The sequence below is a fragment of the Neofelis nebulosa genome, chromosome 2 (assembly GCF_028018385.1).
Source record: "Neofelis nebulosa isolate mNeoNeb1 chromosome 2, mNeoNeb1.pri, whole genome shotgun sequence".
NCBI lineage: Eukaryota > Metazoa > Chordata > Mammalia > Carnivora > Felidae > Neofelis > Neofelis nebulosa.
In genome coordinates this window covers 89,692,857-89,710,222 of record NC_080783.1, presented here as the reverse complement: position 1 = coordinate 89,710,222, position 17,366 = coordinate 89,692,857, and the positions used below count along the sequence as shown (strand labels likewise).

The 17,366-nt window shown below is 34.4% G+C and overlaps 1 protein-coding gene and 1 non-coding gene across 5 annotated transcripts in view; both read right to left on the bottom strand.

Moving 5' to 3' along the window:
- Nucleotides 1–17,366, bottom strand: part of LRP1B (LDL receptor related protein 1B) — a 1,890,044-nt gene that overhangs the window by 919,542 nt on the left and 953,136 nt on the right. The window lies entirely within an intron of this gene.
- On the bottom strand, nucleotides 16,190–16,294 carry LOC131505861 (U6 spliceosomal RNA). Its single transcript, XR_009258618.1, has one exon. It is a non-coding gene; the product is annotated as a U6 spliceosomal RNA (small nuclear RNA).

Here is a 17,366-nt window from a genome sequence, read left to right as displayed (position 1 = left end):
CCCCCGCATTGGGCTCTGTGCTGACAGCTCGGAGCCTGGAACCTGCTTCAGATTCTGTGTCTCCTTCTCTCTGCCCCTCCCCCCACTCTGTCAAAAATAAATAAACATTAGAATATTATTCAGCCATAAAAAAAGAACAAAATCTTGCCATTTGCAGTGACATGGATGGGCCTTTACGGTATTATGCTATGTAAAAATAAGTCAGCTATAAAAAGACAAACACCATATGATCTCCCATCTCCCTTACATGTGAATCTAAAAAACAAACAAACAAAAACACAAGCTCATAGATACAGAGATAGATTGATGGGTACAAGGGGTGGGGTGGTGGGAGGAATGGGAAGATTGTATTTTTAGTTTAAATAAATTGAATAAAAAGTTTTAAAAATCCCACACATTTGGCCCTTTAAACAACTGTATAAACTACTAGTAAAGCAACAGATTCCAGACTACTGTTACTCCCTATTTTATAAATGAAGAAACCGAGACACATAGAAATTAACTGTCCCAAGATTATATATCTGATTGTTGGGAGAGTAGGATTTAAACCCACACAGTCTGACTCTAGCATTTGTTCTTAACCAGTACATTATGACATCCTCTCCAGTGTGGCGTCCTCAGGGTACTCAGAGTTACTGCCTGGCTCTCAGGGCCCCAGGACTGAGTGTTACAGTGAACAAGGTGGAAGCTTCCTGACCTCTTAGAATTTGGCCTCGGAAGTCACCTAGTATAATTCTGTTTCTAATATCCTGGTTGAAGCAGTGACAAGCCCACTCTGAGGAATGAGAGAGGAGTATCAAAGTGTCAAAGAATTTGCAGCCATGCTTTAAAGCCATTACAGTGAGCAAATTTCTAGCACCAATAACCACAGTATCTGATACTCAGAGGAGAGGGTTAGTTTTTATTTGCTGAAATGGCCTCATAGTTTCCTATATTTGGTCCTCATTTATCTACAGCAGGAAATGAAAGGAAATAGAACCTATCCTAAAGGCAGTTTTCAGTTCTAACTAGTATTCTAACCCCGTTCTTAAATCTGAGAGCCTTCTCAATGACATTGGACATGACTTCCACTGACTCAAGTTTCATTGATGGAGTTGGACCGAAACAGAAAATGCTCTGTTACCTATATTCAAAACAATTGCCAGGCCAATTTCCTTTCTTTATTTTTATTTTTTAAGTTTATTTAGTGTGTGTGTGTGTGTGTGTGTGTGTGTGTGTGTGAGAGAGAGAGAGAGAGAGAGAGAGAGAGAGAGAATAGGAGGGAGAGAGAGAACCCCAAGCAAGCTCTACTCCAGCAGCAGAGCCTGATGCAGTGCTCAATCTCACAAACCATGAGATCATAATCTAAGCTGAAACCAAGAGTCAGACACTTAACGGACTGAGCCACCAAGCCACCCCATAAATGACTTTCTTTAAATTCTGCTTAATTTCCTCTCCTGGGAGGATTAGACACCTGCTGAGTTTGAATTTTAAACTTTCAGATAATTTGGAGTAATACTCAGTAGAGACAGGGGAAAAAAAGTATTTTGGTGAGGTGATGTTGGTGTATGGGGAGGGGGAGTGTTGTCAGTGGTGGTATGTGGTCCTCTGAGAAAACAGCAGTTTTTTTATTTTAACTGTAAAATGCTAAACTAATTTAGCTCAAATATTTTGAATATATTTTCAATTTACAGGGCCCATGACTGTCAAAGAAAAGTAAGCTGAAAAATATTGGAAAAATCACTCAACTGGCTAGAATTCTGTTTTTTATTAAAATCTGAGATTCTGACCAATGAGGTATAGATTAGGGTTTTTTTTTGGGGGGGGGGGGGCGGTGGTTTTTCATAGCTCTGGTGAAGGCCACAATTAGAGTATTCAGTGGCATATCTTTATGATGTGTCCCGAGGAAACAACATGACTGGTATACAGAGAAAAATTTCAAAAGAGGAACATTTCCTTCTATGCCATGGTGTAAGAAAGGAATTCCACATGCAGAAAGACAAATATTAGAGTGACCAGGCTAGTTCATCTGTCATGCTTTCACAGCCAAGGTTAATTCTAATTATATGGCTGGCTGCCAAATTTCTCCTTTTTTTCTAACACAAAGCCAAAAAAAATCTGTCTGAATAAGAAAGACTACTCAGCAATTTATAATTCCATTTCATGTTTCCTTGCTATGTAAAAGTTTCACACTTAGAATCACACAAAGTACAACTAAATTCCTAATGCAGCATTTTCTATGTAAAAGAAAAAAATGAATCTTTTCACCTCACAAATACCTAGTGCTAGTCCTGTGATTGGCAAGAGCCTCAAGTTACTTCACTAATGGAGGTCCCAAGATTCTTCTTCCTGCTCCTTAGCTCAATTAGTGTTAACCTTTGCCTTCCACCAGTAAAATGCACTTACTTCTAGCCCATAAATTATGTAAATAATTTTTCCTTATTTCCAGATGGCTTTTATATGTTTTTCGTTTTTGCTAGGCTATCCTTAGCTTGTACACACAAAGAAAGCAACAAATATTTATGTGTTATCATTAATTAAGTCGGTCACTAATTCCATAAATATTTATGCTGGATACTATTTTAGATAGTAGAGATACAGTGGTAAGGAAGGAATTCACAATATGTATATTAGACAGAACAGGCACAGTTATGCTGCAGTAACAAACAACTTCATATTATAAATGCCTTAAAACAAAAGTTTGTTTCTAGCTGAGGCTACATGAAGGCTCTTGAGGATCTATACACTGTAGTCATTTAGATTCTTAGAGAGATGGGTGTTCCATTTAAATTCATGCTTCCATAATTGCTAAGACAGAAAAAGGGAATGCGGTAAATCACACCCTAGTTCTAAAAATTATAATTGATATAATTCTCACAATTCATTGGCCAGAACAAGTCATACATGTATACATAACACTCTGAGGAGGCAGGACTTAATAATAAGCATATTTGTCACCATGTACATCACGCTATGAAATTGTCAGCTGGTCCTATATCTATAGTCAAGTATATTATTCTACCCAAATGTCTTATAACCTACCTAATGGGTATTCCTAGGAAACAATGGCTTCCTATTTTTCATTAACTTTTTTTTAGCACTACGTATCACCTAAATCACACTTCATTGCCTCATTTTTCGTCCTATGATTCAATCCCTCAAAAAACAATAAATTATACTGCTGCCATATATGCTGGGTCTTCACTAGTTAGTATCAGCTCAATGTCTTTTAATATTCCCTTTTTGTTTTGTTTTTTTTTTCCAACGTTTTTTTATTTATTTTTGGGACAGAGAGAGACAGAGCATGAACGGGGGAGCGGCAGAGAGAGAGGGAGACACAGAATCGGAAACAGGCTCCAGGCTCCGAGCCATCAGCCCAGAGCCTGACGCGGGGCTCGAACTCACGGACCGCGAGATCGTGACCTGGCTGAAGTCGGACGCTTAACCGACTGCGCCACCCAGGCGCCCCTAATATCCCCTTTTTGGTTATACATCCATCCTTGCTTGACATCTAGACTCGGCACATCGTGTACAACTAGATTGTTTTCATTTCTAACCTCTGTCATCAGAACATAATCTAGTTAGTGCCCTTTCTCAAAACAAGCATTAAAGGAAACCAGATATGGAGAAAAAAAATCTGTTTTTGACTGATTTTATTGAAGCTTAGACCTATGGCAAGATGTCATTTTAATGTTGGCACAAACATAGAAACGAAATTCTAATTTAATAGACTATGTTATTGTCAAGCTTTTTTTCAGTGTATAAATCTGTTTTGAAAGATTAGAATAAATTTGGTCTGTCCAAATGTGTGACACAGAAAGAAGAGATCTAATTGCTTCATGATATATGTTTTGCTAACTTCTTCAAATCATTTCTCATTATTTTATGAAACATTATAGAGGAGAAACATGGGTTACTTAATTAGATATATGCAGCACTTATAACCTGTGCAAACTCTTTGAGCTTTTGATTTTATAAAACAAATAATAAAAGCTCTCTCACAGAATTGTAAGAAGGATATCTATATAAAATCTAGCACAATATTTAGCATTTAGTGGCTAGGTTTTCAAAGTTTTTGTTTTATATTCTCTACACTGAAGTAGCTGTGGAGTTTTGAGAATGGCTAACAATATTTTGGGGAAAAAATCACTTAGGAATAAATTATTCTAAATAAACCACTCCATTTCTCTTCCCCCAAAAGACACATATTCTGAGTGAGGAATGTAAGCATCACCAGTAAATAGAAAATACAAACACAGTGAAAGACAAATTGCCAGACTCACAATGAATGTCCATGCAAATATAATCACTGGCTGAGAGAGAGACAGAGAGAGACAGAGAGAGACGTGTAGAGAGAGCGCGCACATGGGCTAGAGAGGAATAGCAGGGACTTTGCAAATAAGCCAGGCTCAGATTTTGTCAGTTTCAACCCCAGAGCAATACTCTATGCCTCATTGTTCCAGTCATATTTCGCCCTAAACTAAAACTACTCCAACAGTTTCATTCTCAAATCTCTTAACATATCATCTTTAATAAATAAACAGATGGAATTATGTGTTATGTATGGACAGAGCACATTTTTGTGTGCCTGTTGTATTCTAGTACACACAAACAGACACATACACACTGTTTCCAAAGGTTTCTTAATAATTTTAGTATTGTTCTTGTCATATTAGAATTTAATACTTTCTTTCTAGAATCTAAACCTCAGGAATCTAGGTAGAGTGTATCTACTTTCACATAAGACTTTTCTAGTTTTCACTCAAATATTTAAAGACTTTTAACCCAAAAAGAGATGATGATAAGATTGAATCCTAGACATTATTTAAGGATCAGCTTAAAGACTATTATGAAATCAAGATTTAAGTAGTAGCAACAAAAATTCACCTATCTTTAAATATTTTTTCTTATATTTCTTATATTCTTTCTTATATTACCAAAAAATTCAGTTATTTCTTTGCATATTTTATGCTTGCTACAAGAATATAATTTTTTAGAAAGCAGATGTGTAGTTTTTTTACATCTTTCTATTCCTCATATAGCTGAGTCACTCTAAATTTGTTAAATGATTAAAATTGGACATATTTTGGGCACATGGGAAAATCAGGAAAGAGCTGCAAAATGATATATGTATAGTCTTAGTCCTAGGATTTAAGATTAATTTGTGAATGAGGAAATGAGGATTTCTGGCAATATATATAGGAGAAGAGAGAATGACAAGCAAACAAAGAAGCAAAATGAATTGGAAACTTCTTCCAGTAGAAGAATAGAGTTAAGGAATGGAGATATCTGCCATCCATTTTAACGGTTAAGTGCTGTTATTTGCTACCTGGTCTTTGTGAGGCAAAACACACACACACACACACACACACACACACACACACACACACACACACCAGAAAAGGTTGAAATAAATGCAGTTATGGTCCAGAAACAGGCTGAAATGGAAATGAGGAGACAGGTCCTCCATATTAGGCTGCATGGTATACCCAGGGAACACAAACTCCTGGTGTGTTGTTTTCTCTTTTGTTTACTTGTTCAGCTCAATTGGCTATAAGCTAGTAGGACTGCAAAAAAACTACATTAAATACTACTACTACTACTACTACTACTACTACTACTACTACTACTACAACTGGGTATATTGTCTGCAACCCTGTTACTGACACACCACAGAATTTCTCATGCAACTCAACCAGAAACAAATATCCTACATCCTACCATTTGGAACCAGAAATCATCTCTTTGAATTGTTTAAATGCTTAACTATGACCAAATGCTGGAATACACTTTTAAATACTACTTTTCTTGGGATGCCTGGTTGGCTCAGTCAGTTAAGTGTCTGACTTGATTTCGCCTCGGGTCATAATTTGTGGTTTGTGAGTTTGAGCCCCGCATGAGGCTCTGCACTGACAGTGCAGAACCTGCGTGGGAGTCTCTCTCTCTCTCTCTCTACCCCAATCATGTGCTCTCTCTCTCTCAAAATAAGTAAATAAACTTAAAAAAAATTGCCATACGACTGATAAAACTGGAATGAGAAATAAAATGACCAACCTACATATTCTGACAAAAACTAAAACAAACCACGAACCACAGAGAAAATGGAAGCGGGTTTTGTGTCTCCCGCCTATTTGTCACCTCACTCAGAAACCCCAGGTCCATGTCAAAAGAAAACCCAGCAGGTGGGCCTTCTAGGGATGAGAGCTGGACTTTGAAGGACTCAGAGTGCTGGTCCTTCCCTCCATCCCCTCCCAAATCAATTCACAAACCATACTTCTGAGTAGGAATTAGAAGAAACACCAAAATACCACACTGCATGCTGAAATGAAGAGTTCTCATAGATAAATGCAAAAGCAAAAGTTAGTGTAGGAAACCCACTGGTAGATACACAATTTAGGAATTTTGATAATTCTTTTTTTCTGTTTAAAAGTCAAAGTCTGCAAACAAGGTAGTTGAAGTAAATGCAAATTTTAAAGCAGAGTCACAGTGAATAAATATCTGCTAGAAAAATCTCAACATCAGTTATCATTTTGGACTGGTAAAATGTACAGAATACTTGGCAATCCTGCCCAATGAAATCTTGTTCTCAGTCCCAACTTCATCCACCCTACACAAGTCTAACAAATAGGAAAATAATTATATTGTTGCATTTCACTGTATAGAGCATTATATTGTATAGTATTTAATAACAATGGTGCTTTTTGTCACCTATGATTTGTTTTTAAATTTATAAAATTATACGGATATATACAGTATACATAACATACCAATTTTAATTTGCTTTGAAATTTATAAAACATGCATATAAAAGTTTATTCAATTATATATAAAAATTGTGATGGCAATACAGTATATTAACAGTTTATTCTGGGACATAAATAATGTCTAATTATTACTTTTTATGTATATTTTTCTTTTACATATTTTCTATAAAATTTACAAATTATAGGAAAAGGATTTTTAAACTGAAAAGACATTTTGGAGAATGGTCTTGCCTCCTTTGGTGGAATGAGGAAAAAGGAATGTCAGAGAGAAGAACTAATGAACCAAGGTCACATGGATAGTTGCTACAGAATGAGAAACAGAAACTTAACATTTTTACCACCTACTGTTTATGTATAATATAAAAATTTTAATGATACATATAAGTGTATAGACATAGATTTTTTTGACATTTTTATTCATTCAGACATATAACAAAAACCTATCATGAGCAAGATCTTTGTCAACAAAAAGCTAACAAATCTCACTTAGGCATATTCCTTTCATTAATTAAGCATAAAAATAGTGTGCTAGAAAAAAGTTTCCTCATCAATAACCTAGATATCATTTGTTTAATCTTACTGAGTGACCTCAGGCAAAAACTTATGTAAGAACCTATTCTATGAACATAGGAATCAGCTAACAAAAATCATTAAGTTATTTTATCTTTAAAACTCCCATTGATGTAACTCATGTTATTGTCATTGGTTAGAGAGGGGTAAACGACAGTTATTGAAGTCTGCACAGGAAACAAAAAACAAAACCAAAAAAAAAAAAAACAAAAAACTATTGTTTTCATATTGTGCATGCATGTTGTTTACTTAGACTTGCAAATACACCAGCTCTCATAACTAGCCAATCACTTTGTCTAGCTATTAAACATCTGTTTTAATATATTCTATTAATGACTAGCTATGTTAACTGTGTGAAATAGAGGATAGGATATTCCTATTTTCTCACTGAATACAGAAGAACTGATGTTTGAATATAGTCATTAAATGACTAAACTCACACGAATTACATCAATACATGTTTTCCTTTTTAATCTGTTAAATTAAACCTATATTTATCCCACATCTTTTTGCTTTCCTGCTTCTAATACACAATGGTATTTTTTCTCTGAAATAATTTTGATAATAGCAGTGCAGTTTTGTGCAATATGATGGCAAAGGTCAGCTGAATTCGAATCACAACATAGAATGCAAAATATATAAATTATACTGCTTAGCAGGTATTCAACATAATTAAAATCATGTCATGTTGTCTTCTTTTTTAAGTACATAGAAAAGATAAATTCTGTTCCTTTATAGACAAATTAGTGAAACATAGAGAAACCTTGTGACCGAAATAATACTACTGACATCACCCAGGTCTTTCTTGAGTCTATGTTCACCTTTCTGCAAGATACTTGCCTTTTCAATTTTGTTCTTTCTGTGGTCCATCATGAGAGAGCAACCTATCACTTATCATGAGCTTCTTTTAAGTACGTACAAAGATAATCCAATGTCATGGCTTAACGCACATCTCTTTTCCTTTTCTTAGCTGTGATGCTAAGCAGCCACAACATACATTCTTTTTATGCTTTTTTTGCACAGTAGGGAATCCTAACTGTCAGCTATAAGAATCCTGACTATCAACTTTCTCTGACTTCCAGTTTCTGAATATTAGAAGTGAATATTGAAAATTTTGATTCCAGGTACTTCGTTTACAGATTAAAAAGGGGGGGGGGTCGCCTGGGTGGCTTAGTGGGTTAAGCATCTGACTTGAGCTCAGATCATGATCTCACAGTTCGTGAGTTTGAGCCCCTCATCAGGCTCTGTGCTGACAGCTCACAGCCTGGAGCCTGCTTCGGATTCTGTGTCACACTCTCTCTCTTCTCCTCCCCTGCTCATGCTCTGTCTCTCCTTCAAAAATAAATAAAAACATTAAAAAAACACACAATAATGCCTAAATTGGTAAAGTGTAAGGCAGTTAGTAACATCAACCTGGAGTCTTTATCTATAGTCCAGAGTGTCTGGTGTTACTTTTTAATTATTTCTTATAACCAGTTTCACCCCAAATTCCTTGTAAAGTCCTTGAGGGCTATAAAGGTCCCACACATTGGTATTTTCCATAGTGTGTTGTCACAAAATCAGTGCTTAGTAAATATTTGCAGAATGACTGAATGAAGAAGGAAATGAATGCATAAAGTCAGCTCTTTTCTACAGAAAGTACTTACCTACTTGACCCCTGGCTAATCTCCTATTTCATTAAAACAGTATGTTTTTCACATATTTTTATATAGTCTCACTTTAGTAAACTAATAATAGTCTTCTTCTTTCCACTTATTGTAAACCTCTAATGTAACGTTATAGTTTATTAGAACATATAAGAAGAGGATTAGAAGGAAAATAAGCAGTACATGATCATAAATTGACGCTAACCCAATCTAAATCAGGGCAGTATTTAAAGGAACGTATAAGAGACTGGAGAGTAACAAAAAAGTGAAAGTAATGAAATCAAAAGGCAACTGTGTGTTAGTCCAATGTTTTGGGGCAATTAAAATGCTTGAAAAGTATAAACTTCCCAAATAAGAACAAAATTAAATACAGTCTCTTAAATGATAAGAAATCAATCAGTCAGTTGGGCAAAGGAAGTCCTATTGTTTAGAGTCACAATGTAGCTTTGGTTATAACAAAATAAATAGCATTACACTTAAAAATATAGGAATATCAGCAAATAAAAGATGTTACAATCGCTAGCCATTTGAGAAATGTAAATTAAGGCTATTATAAGATCTCACTCCATACCTACCAGAATTATTAAAATAAAATTTAAGAAAATATTGGTAATACCAAGTGCTGAAAAGGATGTTGAGCAACTGGATCTCATACAGTAGGAAAATTGTACAGACTCTGGAAAACAGTTTGGCAGGGTTTCTTGTTGATGTTGTTTGTTTTTTGTTTTTAGATAAAATTAAACATGAATTTACCATGCAATTTACTCAGCAGTCATACTCCTGGGTATCTATCCCAGAAAAATGAAAAGTTATGTTCATATGAAAACCTGTGCATGGATGTTCATGGTATCTTTATTTGCAATAGCCTCAAACTGAAAGCCACCCAAAGGTTTATTTTACATGTGACTGGGTAAATAACATGTGTTATATATCTACAATGGAATACTACTCAGCAATAGAAAAGAATGTACCACCAATATGCTCAACATGAATGGATCTTGAGAGACTCATGTTGAATGAAAAAAAAAAACACAAAAAAACAAAACAAAAACAATTTCAGAGTTTTTAGCTGAATAACCTCCCATTTAGTAATATTTGTTGAAGTCACAAAGTATAGTGGATCAGAACAGATCAGTGGTTGCCAGAGGTTAAGGCCAGGGAAAGGTATGACTCTAAAGGGAAAAAAAGAAAAGGAGAGTTATAAAGTGGTGATGGATGTGTTCTGTATCCTGATTTTGGTGATGGTTGTATTATATTCCATATACATATACAGAATTTTAAAGAACTATACACTAAAAAAGTGTGCATATGAGATCTGAATAAGGTGCATAGTTGAGTTAATAATATCGTACCAAAATAAATTTCCTGGTTTTAATAATTTATTATGGTTGTGTAAGATGTTATCATTAGCAGAAGTAAGATGAATGGTTTATGAGAGCTTTCTACTAATCTTCCAATTTTTAGAGAGTCAAAGTATTTCAAAATAAAAGTATTAAATACAAGACAATAAAAGACACTTTTAAATTTAATTATTTGCCTAAAATAGAGGCAAATTAGTATACAGTTCAATGGTTTTCTCTATTACCTTTGACTTATTTTCCAATTTAGCTGTTACTATTTGCACATGTAGCTCATAAAAAATTATGAAATGGAAGTTCCACTTTCCTTCTTACTATAACACTGGGGATAAATAAGATAAAAATAAAAATGAACAGAAGTAAATTTGTCAAATAGCCATATTTTATTTCTAATTCAATATTTTATTTGCAAGTTCTTCTCAGGCTGTATTATTTTCAAACATAGCTGACAGGACAGATAGTCATTTCAGTTGGAAGGACTAGCTTGCCACTACCAAAATCAACAACATATACGGACACAATTCTCTATGGAACTCTCACCTTTTTTTTTTTTTTAAATCTGTGAAATTTCTTCTCTTTATTTTAAGCAAAGGCATTGACAACCTTTATTTTGTACTACCTTTCAAGGATGTTTGTAAAGCAAACAGCCTGAGAAGACAGAGATAAGTGTCTCCCTCTGGGGCAGGAGGCAGATTCACTGCTTGATCAGAATAATAAAGATAATCGCTCTCTCCAGGGTAAAAGTTGAGCCAGTGGCTACCTGTGGCCTTATAAAATTGGTGGTTTCCTAAACTCGGAGTTGCTCAGCTATATTACAGACTTACTATGTGCACATCATCCACCTGGGGCCACCTTTACATTGCTTACTTGAAACTTAGGGGAGCCTATGCTGTGATGATAAATTTCTTTGTGAGCTAGAATACTATACAACTAGAACAACTTAACTTGTCGGATTGTGACTATGATACAGTCTTAGGGGAAAGGGTTTGAGGGTTATAGGGCATTATATATAGACTTTAGAAATTCCAGGATTTCTTCCTGACAGTTTCTCAGCACAATGTGTCTTTCTTTACACTATAATGGCAATCCCAGACCCATCTAAATGTCTATAGTCTCTGGATGGCAACCTGTTGAGGATGAGAATTACGACATTAAAACTTAGTTATAGTTACAGTTTATAAATATACTTTGGCGCCTCTTTCATTTGACTCTTCTAGATAAATCTCTGGGTGAAATAGGAGACCACCAGGAAGAAAAAAAGATGAAGTTATAGCAACTTCAGACTTTATGGAGCTGGACGGAGAGCAAAAATCCTGTACTTGGAGGAGATAACCTTAGACTATGGGAGGTATGAGGAAGGAAGGGACATTAATGATCTTTCAGAACTGCCCCTAGAGGATTTCTCCAGAATATAAACACCCTTGTGCTGCTCTTTATCTTTTCAATGATTTTTGAAAAAGAGAGGAACCAATTTGAGTGTGGAGCTCATGCTGCCTGCGGTCCTGTGAGTAATAGTTTATCTATGACCCAAAGTCTCATGTCTTCTCAAGATCTAGGAAGCTCTGCAGGCAAACTTGGCTTGCAAATAGAATAAAATCTCACATTATTTGTAGTTTTGACATAAACATAAATAAAGAGGACCCAGTTTATGTATATTCTGGTTTTCTAAATCTGAAAATATAAATTGGAAGTGTAGGTATAAAAATAATAATACTGGGTTCTGCATGATTTAAACAGCGTTTGTATAGGTGGTTTATCACTGAAGTTCACAAAACGCATTCATAATAATGTGTCTAATGTCCCACCATGCATCCTCTTGGCTTCTAATTCTTGTGGAATCTATGGTGGACAGTAAAAATTGAGCTTTGATTTTCAAAATATTGACAACATTTCACCTTGAGCAAAGTAAATCTTGTTCAGTAGGCACGCATAAGCCTAGGAAATTAACACACCAAGGGCAGTACTCAACCAATAGAGGAAAGGAGTTTGTCATGATCTACCTTCAGGTAGGCAGTTCTGTCAAGCACTCCATACACTTCTCAGAAAGTTCTAAGGAGAATCAAGCACCAGTTGGCCACAGTTGCCACAGTAACATGCTTCATATTTCCTATATATCCTTTCCTGTACTCGTCCTCACCCCACACTCTTGCTTCCTGGCATAACCATTTAATAGCCTAAGTAAACACAAAAACTTGGTCTGAAGCTCTTCTTTGGGGAATTACACACAATTTCACAATACATATGTTTAGGCTGCATATTTACAAACTTTCCTTCTCTGTTTAAGCAAATTCACTTATTTCCATAAGATGAAATTAGAGGTTTATATTACAAGGTATAGTTTGAAATGAATTTTATAAAATGAATGAAAACTCTTCAACCTGGTAATAATAATGTTTTGCACTGCAAGATGATTCTACTGACTGATGACCATTTGGATATATGACAATTTCTGAATTTACATTGGGAGGCATTAGGAAGATGTCTGTACAAAATTAGGATTACAACCCCTGGTTTGGCACTAACTAAAAATCAATATGCTCTGCAGAAGATTATTACATCTTGGACTTGTATAATATTAAATATTTGGGGATACTCTAAAAAAAACATTGAAACATTGATGCTACTTGATGTTTTTGTAGGAAATCAACATTAGACTGATAAGAAACAATGACAAAGAAAAGCATTAATCTGCATTGTATACATTAGATATTGAATTCAGTTCCAATTGTGTCATGAGTTGGATGGCATTTAGAGAACTCATAATGTGAGTAAGAGAATCAGTGATTACAAAGAAGCAGAAGGTGGAGATGGAAGTTAGAAGAGTGAACAGCATCTTACAGAGAAGTTAATGGTCCTACGATGATCTATTCCGAAGCTGGAGGAACTAAGAGTTTTGTGGAATTTTTTGCTTTTTTCTTAATTAGCATCGGGTTTGGGAACACAACTCAATTCCCCAATTTTCCTCAATTTTCATCTATATCCATCAATGGTCATACTAGACTGGCTAAACTGATGAATAGTAAAAATTAGCTCACAAGCATATATGTCTCCAGATAACAAAGCACTTTAAGTTGTCATATTCAACACTTATTTTCCTACTAGGGATGAATGAAACAGACAAAATTGTTTACATTTTATAAATGCTGCTTTTGAATGTCAGATGATGATTTTTCACAGTTTCATAAAACAGCTAGTAGGATACTAAACTAGAACTCTACCCTAGGTAGTCTAACCCAAATTGTGGGCTTTTTTCTCTTTGTAGTCCTTATGATAATGCTTGCTTTGGGACATATTTCTTTTTGTGATAGTAACAAACAGATTTTTCTGAAATCCAGATTTGGAGAAGCAGCTTTAAATCCCCCATAGCCTCATTAGAGAGAAAATAAGCTTTGGAATTTGGAGGATACAGAGTCACTCTAAGAAGGAATAATGCAATTGGAAATATAGTAGCAGCTGGTCCAGAATTCTTTTACTGATTACTTTTATGTTTTCCTACCCAACCACTAAAACTGGTTACTATTATTTCCTTCTTTCTATTGGACCTACTATCTCAATGGCTCAGTGTTTTAATCATCTCATTCTTGCTATAAAACACCACCCTTCATCTGATGTTTCCATTTTTCCCAACAACCCACTGTCTCAACAAACTCAAGAAACAGTGACAGACAATGAAATATTTTCACTGATTGTTAAGTCCTGATTTTTTAAACAAGTTGTGCTGAAAGAAGGCAAAATGAATAAAAACCCTTAAATACAAGGAACTAGAGAGCTCCAATCCCTGGTATATTTCAGAAAAAAATCAAAGAATTTGGGAGTTGAAAGGAAACCTTACAAATCATCAGTTATGAATTAACCAAGGTTACCTGAATCCAGAACTGGAAGCCAAATATTTTGACTTAGGCCAGCATTCTTCCCAATATACTATGTATACCTTCTACACCACCAACTCTCGTTTTTCTTTCTTTAGTTTTTGGTTGTCTTTTTTCTGTTAACTCTTCAATGGTGAAATATTGATAGCATTGATTAAATGTTTGTATAATTATAACTATGACAAGTTCACTAATCCACATGGGATATTATGATTTCAAATAATATCTGCTAAAAATTTTTCATCATCTATTAGATATACATGTACCTCCTACAAACTCACAATATCCAGGATTAACAAATTCATTATTCACTTATTATTACTCTGTTCATTTGGGAAGTGCATCATCATCCTCTACCAATATAATACAAAATTGTGTCATTAATAATTTTAAGTATAATTGAACCGTTAAGAAAATAGGAACAATAGTACATTCTCAGTAAGTTATATCCATTTAAATATGAGTATATAAAGGAAAATAAAAAAATAAAAGTTTCATATAATTTGTGATTATATGAATAATCATGATTAAATTCTTATTTAAAAATAATCATTTTTAGTTAGAAGTCTTAGTTAACACAATGCTCACAAGCTTCTAATATTTTAAGTGTTAAGCATACCATTATTATTAGCATGCTTTCACTTGAAGTCTTAAGCCATAGCTATTTGTAATAAATTAAATGTCTTCTACACATAACACATTCATAATACATACACATAATATATCACAAAATGATGTTTCCTCCTTTTATGCAGGTAATATCCTAGTCCAAGCAACCACTACCCATCTTAAGCTATTGAAATTGGCTCTTCATTAATCTTCCATTTCCATTTTGACCCCTATGCACAAACACACACAATATACACACTATATTTCACAGTAACAGAGTTGCATAGATTATAAATCTGGCCTAGTGACACTTTAAATTTTCCAACTTGACTTTCAAGGTTCTGGATGATATACCCCCAGCCTCTCTGGATGATATACCCCCAGCCTCTCTCTTCACATTCAATTTGAGCCACTCTTATCCTTGGTTATTGTATGCCAACCATACTATCTTTTTTCCACCTTCTCAAACATGCTTCACTCTCTTCTTTCTCAAGGCATTAGACTTGGTTTCTCTCAAAGACTCCTTGTGCTCCCTGTCAACATTCCCACTTTTCTTTCCATAATTTTCTTCTCTTATCCTTTAAGTAACATTTTAAATGTCATCTCCTCAGTGAGACTTTCACTGACCAAGTAATCTAACTAATGTCTTCTCTGTCACTCTTGAAAATAACACAGTATATTCACATAGAACTTACCATAATTTGTATTTATGAATGTATGTATGAAAGCATTTATTTGTTGCACTGGAGTAAAAAATAAATAATAGTCTTAAGACTTTTTTTAATCTTTATTTTTGACAGAGAAAGAGACAGAGCATGAGCAGGGGAGGGGCAGAGAGAGAGGGAGACACAGAATATGAAGCAGGCTTTAGGCTCTGAGCTTTCAGCACAGAGCCCGATGCAGGCTCAAACTTACAGACGGTGAGTTCATGACCTGAGGCAAAGTCCGATGCTCAACCGAATGAGCCACCCAGGCGCCCCAAGAATTTGTTTTTATATGATGTATCAATTAATCTCATATGGCTTTTTAACAACTTGATTAAAAAAATACATTATTTTAGTATAGAGTGGTACTAGCAAATCCAAAAATTAAATTGTAACACACATAATACATAAAACCTCTTATACTTCAAAAGCTCCTATCCTGCATGGCTTCATCTAAATATAGTGGAAACATACTAATTTAAAAGACTGGTTGCTACTTTATTTTTACTTTTTTATTTCCCAATATATTATTTGTTTTAATTTTTTAAATAATTTGAGACTTGTAGAAAAGTCATAAAAATGGTTCAAAGGACTCCCATAAACTTTTACCCAGAATCCCCATTTAGTATAATTTTACCATACTTGCTTTATCATTGAATATACAAACAACATATAAAATACATTTTTTCTAAAATTATGTAATAAGAAATGCTTCACAAATGTCATCCTTATGCAGTAGTCAGGGTAATCTCGGTATTGTTCCATATTTAGTATATGTGCAGCTAAAATGTACACTAAGCATTTTTAATTTTACCCAAATCTAGCTACCATTACATTTTCCAAATATCACATCTACATGAATTAACCAAAAGAGGCATTGTACATATGATAAATGTCAATATTTCTTTTTTTTTTTTTCCAGTATCAGTATTAAAATACTTATCAAACAATACAAGATAGACATTAACTAAGTGGAACAGACACAGTTGATATATGACTAACATGGTCATATAGGTGTTCATTCAGCTCCTTTACTTTTTGTAAAATCTGTTTTTGTTGGGGGCTTTCATTGTTTATTTGATGCCTCATATTAGTGAACTACAGTTAATGATATATATGGTAAATTACTACCACTGTAGAAACATTAACTTATTTGATTCATATAATAATCTATGATAGAAAAATCATAATTTTTTTTAAAAAAATGGAGGTTTTCAGGGATTAAAACGTATTTTCCATTCAGTTAATAAGGAGCAATGCTGGGATTAAAATCTAGGTCTGTTGGATTCCAGAGCACAGTTTTCTAACTATGATGTAACTACTTAAAACTACCAGGTTTTAGATGATTCTTATATTAGAAATAATAGCTAAAATATAACTATCTAAAATAATGTATAATGGTTTTAGGACAACAAGCTGTTTAAAGATAAGTGATGGAAATCGTGGTGTATGGTAGGATGTCTAAAGCAGAAACCGAAAATGAAACATGACAAAGAATATTATAACATAGTTTATCTATAGAGCAAAGTAATATGGCATACTTTCATTTGGGTGGGCTAGTCTATGTGTCAACAATTGCCACTAAAAATAAATGTCTGATTCAGCATCTTATTTTACCAGAAGTTATCTGACAGCTTGTATCTATTATAAATGATGTGCATTAAAACAAGATTGCTCTCCATCTGCTAGAAAGTGAGGCAGTGCTTTCTATTATAACTGTGTTTAGAAAGAAAATGAGTCAGTTACCTAGAGTAGTGAAGTGCACCGTGTAAGACAGTGAACTATTAAACCATCATATTCAATCACTATTGAAATTTAAAATCCTGAACTACCAAATTATAGACAGATTTTTGCAGTTCAGTTTGTC